Source organism: Schistocerca piceifrons, chromosome X (genome assembly GCF_021461385.2).
Source record: "Schistocerca piceifrons isolate TAMUIC-IGC-003096 chromosome X, iqSchPice1.1, whole genome shotgun sequence".
Lineage (NCBI taxonomy): Eukaryota > Metazoa > Arthropoda > Insecta > Orthoptera > Acrididae > Schistocerca > Schistocerca piceifrons.
The window spans coordinates 409,679,195-409,687,063 of NC_060149.1; the positions used below are offsets into that span (position 1 = coordinate 409,679,195).

Genomic DNA, 7,869 nt, shown 5'->3' on the forward strand with positions numbered 1-7,869 from the left:
GCCGGAGTCCCGATTGATAAGATTATCACTGGTGCGAAATTTGATGGCTTCTCTTACGACACTCTCAGTATTTGGAAGTCTGAGCTAAAATCCTGGTACGTTTGTATTCCATCACACCATTCTCTGACAGACAGTGCTATGCGACTGTCAATTTATTGGGCTGAATTAACCGAGTGTGCCACTAGTGTTTTCGGGATCGATCACCGATTGTGCGCACTGTTTGTTCAATTGCTTGCTGCAATGGGACAGAATCTGATATACCTCGGCCTTCCGCATCATCTTTGACACCCTCCAATAATGCCTGTGTTTTATTGGGTGCGTAAAAGACAGTTCTTAGGCGGTGATTTTTCAGAATGCGTCCGACTATTCACGACAGCGTGCGATATGAAGGCTGTGGCTACAACTGTATCCGTGATTTTTTCCGTCTCCACAGGTTGTACTATAGAGTGCGCATAATCTGCCATTATGAGTATCCCTTTTCTTCGAAAAACTCGCCCGTTGACTGTTCGATCAACAAATACGCCAGGGGAAGCTAGAAATCACACCATAGATTATATTCTTCTATTGATACATTATCTTCGCCATTCCTAAATCAGTGATGAAAAACGTTAGGTGATAACAGCGCACAGCATCAAAATGAATATGCTTTCACGTTTAGATATTGTTGTAACACTGGAAATATTTAATCTGAGAGTAGGCCTAAATGATTACATTCAGAATAAATATTTGTTTGTGTATTTGCCAAATATTGTAGCCTAGTTTCGCCTACTTTCGATCCTTTAAGCCAAACTTTAGATATCATGTCTGTAACTATGGAAATAGCTGTGTTTAGATATGGAAACAAAACTGAGGCAGTTAATTTGAGAGTATACGGCAATTTTTTTTTTTGTGTGCTTGCCAGGTACACTACTGGCCATTAAAATTGTTACACCACGAAGATGACGTGCTACAGACGCGAAATTTAACCGACAGGAAGAAGATGCTGTGAAATGCAAATGATTAGCTTTTCAGAGCATTTACACAAGGTTGGCGCCGGTGGTGACACCTACAACGTGCTGACATGAGGAAAGTTTCCACCCGATTTCTCATACACAAACAGCAGTTGACCGGCGTTGCCTGGTGAAACGTTGTTGTGATACCTCGTGTAAAGAGGAAAATTGCGTACCATCACATTTCCGACTTTGATAAAGGTCGGATTGTAGCCTATCACGATTGCGGTTTATCATATTGCGACATTGCTGCTCGCGTTGGTCGAGATCCAATGGCTGTTAGCAGAATATGGAATCGGTGGGTTCAGGAGGGTAATACGGAACGCCGTACTGGCCTCGTATCACTAGCAGTCGAGATGACAGGCATCTTATCCGCGTGGCTGTAACGGGTCGTGCAGTCACGTCTCGATCTCTGAGTCTACAGATGGGGACATTTACAAGACAACAACCATCTACACGAACGGCTCGACGAGGTTTGCAGCAGCATGGACTGTCAGCTCGGAGACCATGGCTGCGGTTACCCTTGACGCTGCATCACAGACAGGAGCGCCTGCGATGGTGTACTCAACAACGAACCTGGGTGCAGGAATGGCAAAACGTCATTTTTTCGGATGAATCCAGGTTCTGTTTACGTCATCATGATGGTCGCATCCGTGTTTGGAGACATCGCGGTGAACGCACACTGGAAGCGTGTATTCGTCATCGCCATACTGGCGTTATCACCCGGCGTGATGGAATGGGGTGCCATTGGTTATACGTCTCGGTCACCTCTTGTTCGCATTGACGGCACTTTGAACAGTGGAATCTACATTTCAGATGTGTTACGACGCGTGGCTCTACCCTTCATTCGATCCCTGCGAAGCCCTACGTTTGCAGGTTCTGTACGGCCCTTTCTGGATACAGAAAATGTTCCACTGATGCCTTGGCCAGCACATTCTCCAGATCTCTCACCAACTGAAAACGTCTGGTCAATGGTGGCCGAGCAACTGTCTCGTCACAATACGCCAGTCACTACTCTTGATGAACTGTGGTATCGCGTTGAAGCTGCATGGGCAACTGTACCTGTACACGCCATCCAAGCTCTGTTTGACTCAATGCCCAGGCGTATCAAGGCCGTTATTACTGCCAGAGGTGATTATTCTGGGTACTGGTTTCTCAGGATCTATGCAGCCAAATTGCGTGAAAATGTAATCACATGTCAGTTCCAGTATAATATATTTGTCCAATGAATATCCGTTTATCATCTGCATTTCTTCTTGGTGTAGCAATTTTAATGGCCAGTAGAGTATTTTAGCTAACTTGTATTTTTGCAGTTGTAAGCCTGGTCCGATTAGTTTCGATCTTTTAGGCCTAACTTGAAATGCCAATTCTGTTATCTGTAACAATGGAAGTAGCATTGAGGGTACCACACACTTTAGAGTTCACAGTCATGTTTTAGGCACTAATTTGACTAATTTGACGGATATGGGTGTATGTGGGAAATAACACTGAATACTTCATTTAAACATTGTCCTTTTGTGTCCATGGTGCGCTTTTCGTCATTTTAGACTCGTAAAGAATATTTTGATATTTGACAAGCACCACAGGCACGGAAACTAAATAACTTGAGACACTGTTGTCTTAAACATAGCGTGCTATGAAGATCAAACTTTGAACTTTTCACCGGTCATAATCTGTTGGCAAATACAGGCAGAGGAGCATAAATACAGCAGTCTGCAGAATATTGTTTAAAGTAAAACTCATCTTCAACAAAATAAATGAACATTGGTTTGTAATTGTTTATGGGGAATACATTACCTACTCATTCTAAAATTCCAGAGCGAATTATTTATATATATATATAGACCCGCAACCGAGCGCCTCCCCAGGTGGCGGATAGGGGAATGCCTCCTAGATATAGGTGGTACCGAGGAAATGAAATACTCGGGGCGGACCAAAACTACTAGTAGCGTCTGTTCCCACAGTGGGCGGCTACAAAAGGCGTCTGCTCCACATGTCAGTGGCGGCCTCAACCAACCTCCTGATCTGGAAAGTCAGGTTGTACTCGGCAGCATGCCATACATCCAACTACTAAACATCATGATGGTACAACGAGAAAAATCTCATTATCCCGGGCCCCAGTCAATAGACTGGGATTGTCGTGAGCATCGGATTCCGGGGGCTCACGGACATCATGAGAAGAATCGGAGCTTCTCAAACTCCCTCAAGACCAAACGCAAACACTACATCGGCACACTCAACGTGAACACACTGATGAAGACAGGAAAGATGAAACAACTGACAGACACTCTCGAAAAATTTCAAATCAAAATATGTGCACTGCAAGAAACACGATTCACAGACGAGGACCATTTCAACACGGAGAATTTCAGAATATACAAAGGAAAACCATCGAGACAACTGAAAAACCTATGGCTTTTTGGCACAGGATTTGCAGTACACAGGTCCATCACGGACAGCATAATCGACTTTTCGTCACCAAACGAAAGAATCAGCACCATCACAGTGAAATCAGCCAATAAATCCTACACAATAATCAACGCACATGCACCAACTAATGACTACAACAGGAAAAACCCGGACGAAATTGATGACTTCTGGACGACAATGGAAGAAACTATCAGAAAAATTCCTGCACATAGAGTCAAAATAATACTGGGAGACTTCAACGCCAAACTCGGAAAAGAAAAGATATACAGACATATCACAGGAAAACATACTCCACACAAGGACACCAACAAAAACGGAAAACATCTGATAGACTTTTGCAAAAGCCACGACCTCGCCATTATGTCAACAAAATTCAAGAAACCAACACGAAAACTTACCACATGGAAATTCCCCAGCGGAAAGCAAGAACTACAAATCGACCACGTAATAGTGCAGAAAGACTCACAAAAAGAAATTTTGAACATAGACACCCGTAAAGGCTACTTCGACTCAGACCACCACCTACTACAGATCAGGATTCGTCTTTTGCCCAAGAAAAAGCTCCAGAAGAACAAAATTGTTAGACCAGATCCAGAATACGTTACTTTAAACCAGACACAAATATTACACAAAATTAAAATGGAGAAAACGACAGACTGGACACAACTTTCACGAAGAATCCGAGAGGCCATGAAACTAGCACAAGCACCACGAACACGGAAACACCGTTGGTGGAACCACACATGTGACCAAGCTATTGACCAACGAATCAGTGCATGGAAAAAATTTAGTTGCCATAAATCCCAAGAGAATTGGATGAACTTCTTGAAAACACAGAAGTAATCAAGCAAAATCATTCGCAGTGAAAAACGACAGTATGACAAACGGCGACTGACAGAGATCGAATCGGACTTCATGAAGAACAATACAAGAAACTTCTACAGAACGTTCAGAGAAAATATGACTGGATATCAACCACCCAACTTGTGCTTCAGAAGACCGGATGGAACCCTAGAAACCAATACCAAAAACAATTGTGACATTCTGGCAAAGTACTTTGAAAAACTGCTCAACACGGACCCCCCCATGGAAGAAATGATGACAGAAACGAGCACATACAATCCAGATAGTGAACCTCCAACTCTAGAAGAAGTTAAAGAAATAATAAAGTCACTCAAGAATCGTAGAGCACCAAGAGAAGATGGCATCATCGCGGAAATCTGGAAGTTACAAGACCCAGAACTCACCAAAGACATCCACAGGATCTTGGAAGACATCTGGAAGACCATGAAAATTCCTGACGACTGGAAAACTGCCCTGATACACCCACTACACAAAAAAGGTGACAAGACTAACCCGAACAACTACAGAGGAATATCCCTACTACCGGTCACATACAAGATCCTCTCTAAAGCTTTACTGAACAGACTAGAATGCGAAACTGACCACTTGATTGGGGAATACCAAGCAGGCTTCCGTAAAGGGCGGTCTTGTGCGGAACAAATTTGGAACCTGAAAATGATTTTACAACACAAAAAGAACCTGATCATTACCTTTGTTGACTTCAAAAAGGCGTACGACTCTATCGACCGGAAAACTCTCTTCAAAATTCTAGCAGAATACAAAGTAGACAACAAAACACGGGCTATCATAGAGCAAACTTTAACCAACACGACCTCCAAAGTAAAGTTCTGTGGGGAACTATCAGAGTCCTTCGAAATTCGCACAGGTGTCCGACAAGGCGATGGCCTCTCACCTCTCCTTTTCAATCTGGTGTTAGATAAGGTCATAAAAGAATGGGAAACATCACAACAGGGGATAACCTTAGGAAACCTACAGATTAAATGCCTGGCTTTTGCAGACGATTTGGCGATTGTCACGAAAGGTATAAAGGAAACAAAAGACGCTATTGAAAAACTGCACGAAATCGCTTCCAAAACTGGACTACAGATCTCTTACGAAAAGACACAGTTTATGAGCACAAAGAAACTCTCATCTCTCAACACAAAGTATGGCACGATTTACAAAACAGCAAACTTCAAATACCTCGGTGAAACACTACAAATGAGTGGACATAACAGAGACTCAAATGAAGAAAGAAAGACTAAACTGGACAAGGCATACAAAGTAGTGTGGAATCATTACAACAAGAAGTCTATCTCACAAAAAGCCAAATTACGCCATTACGACACGGTGGTGCTCCCCGAGGCACTATATGCAGCAGAGACCACACTAATCCGAGGGCATACACGTATCAGACAATTAGAAAAAGTAGAACGGAAAATACTTAGGAAAATATTTGGCGCAACTAACAACAATGGAATATGGATCAAGAAACCTACAGAGGAACTGTACAAACATGCAGAGACAATCACAGAAAAGATTAGAAAACGCAGACTACAATTCTATGGACACCTATACAGAATGCCATCACACAGGCTGACCAAACAGATCTTTGACTGGGTAACCACTAGAAACAACAAATGGGTGGCAGAGGTAGAAAACGACCTGAACCAGCTCAACATAACAGCAGACACAATAAACGACAGAATAAAGTTCAGAAAATCATTAAGAAAAGTAAACTACAAGAGATACAATGCGACAAACGAACAGGCATAAAATGGACCGAAGAACGAAAGCAACATCACAGCCAGAAGATGAAAGAAATATGGGCAACCAAAAAGGCAATCAAGATGAAGCCGAAGACACGAAGCCGACAAGAAGCATGGACAGAGGACCGGAAACAGAAACACAGCGAGCGAATGAGGGAGGTTTGGGCAGCAAGGAAGGCAGCAAAAGGAACTGGCCATGTAGTTTAGTCCAAATGCGCTCTTTAAGGGCAAAACACCAATAATAATATATATATATAGAATGAGACTTTCACTCTGCAGCGGAGTGTGCGCTGATATGAAACTTCCTGGCAGATGAAAACTGTGTGTCCGACCGAGACTCGAACTCGGGACCTTTGCCTTTCGGGGGCAAGTGCTCTACCAACTGAGCTACCGAAGCACGACTCACGGCCGGTACTCACAGCTTTACTTCTGCCAGTACCTCGTCTCCTACCTTCCAAACTTTACAGAAGCTCTTCTGCGAACCTTGCAGAACTAGCACTCCTGAAAGAAAGGATACTGCGGAGACATGGCTTAGCCACAGCCTGGGGGATGTTTCCAGAATGAGATTTTCACTCTGCAGCGGAGTGCTAGTTCTGCAAGGTTCTGTAAAGTTTGGAAGGTAGGAGACGAGTACTGGCAGAATTAAAGCTGTGAGTACCGGACCTCAGTCGTGTTTCGGTAGCTCACTTGGTAGAGCACTTGCCCGCGAAAGGCAAAGGTCCCGAGTTCGAGTCTCGGTCGAGCACGCAGTTTTAATCTGCCAGGAAGTTTCATATCAGCGCACACTCCGCTGCAGAGTGAAAATCTCATTCTGGAAACATCCCCCAGGCTGTGGCTAAGCCATGTCTCCGCAATATCCTTTCTTTCAGGAGTGCTAGTTCTGCAAGGTTCGCAGGAGAGCTTCTGTAAAGTTTGGAAGGTAGGAGACGAGGTACTGGCAGAAGTAAAGCTGTGAGTACTGGGCGTGAGTCGTGCTTCGGTAGCTCAGTTGGTAGAGCACTTGCCCGCGAAAGGCAAAGGTCCCGTGTTCGAGTCTCGGTCGGGCACACAGTTTTAATCTGCCAGGAAGTTTCATATCAGCGCACACTCCGCTGCAGAGTGAAAATCTCATTCTGGAAACATCCCCCAGGCTGTGGCTAAGCCATGTCTCCGCAATATCCTTTCTTTCAGGAGTGCTGGTTCTGCAACGTTCGCAGGAGAGCTTCTGTAAAGTTTGGAAGGTAGGAGACGAGGTACTGGCAGAAGTAAAGCTGTGAGTACCGGGCGTGAGTCGTGCTTCGGTAGCTCACTTGGTAGAGCACTTGCCCGCGAAAGGCAAAGGTCCCGAGTTCGAGTCTCGGTCGGGCACACAGTTTTAATCTGCCAGGAAGTTTCATATCAGCGCACACTACGCTGCAGAGTGAAAATCTCATTCTGGAAACATCCCCCAGGCTGTGGCTAAGCCATGTCTCCGCAATATCCTTTCTTTCAGGAGTGCTAGTTCTGCAAGGTTCGTAGGAGAGCTTCTGTAAAGTTTGGAAGGTAGGAGACGAGGTACTGGCAGAAGTAAAGCTGTGAGTACCGGGCGTGAGTCGTGCTTCGGTAGCTCACTTGGTAGAGCACTTGCCCGCGAAAGGCAAAGGTCCCGAGTTCGAGTCTCGGTCGGGCACACAGTTTTAATCTGCCAGGAAGTTTCATATCAGCGCACACTCCGCTGCAGAGTGAAAATCTCATTCTGGAAACATCCCCCAGGCTGTGGCTAAGCCATGTCTCAGCGATGTCCTTTCTTTCAGGAGTGTTAGTTCTGCAAGGTTCGCAGGAGAGCTTCTGTAAAGTTTGGAAGGTAGGAGACGAGGTAC

General features: G+C 44.6%; 1 non-coding gene across 1 annotated transcript; it reads right to left on the reverse strand.

Annotated features, from left to right (window-relative positions):
• Window positions 1-6,353: 6,353 nt before the first annotated feature.
• On the reverse strand, window positions 6,354-6,428 carry Trnas-cga. Its single transcript has one exon. It is a non-coding gene; the product is annotated as a tRNA-Ser (tRNA).
• Window positions 6,429-7,869: the final 1,441 nt, after the last annotated feature.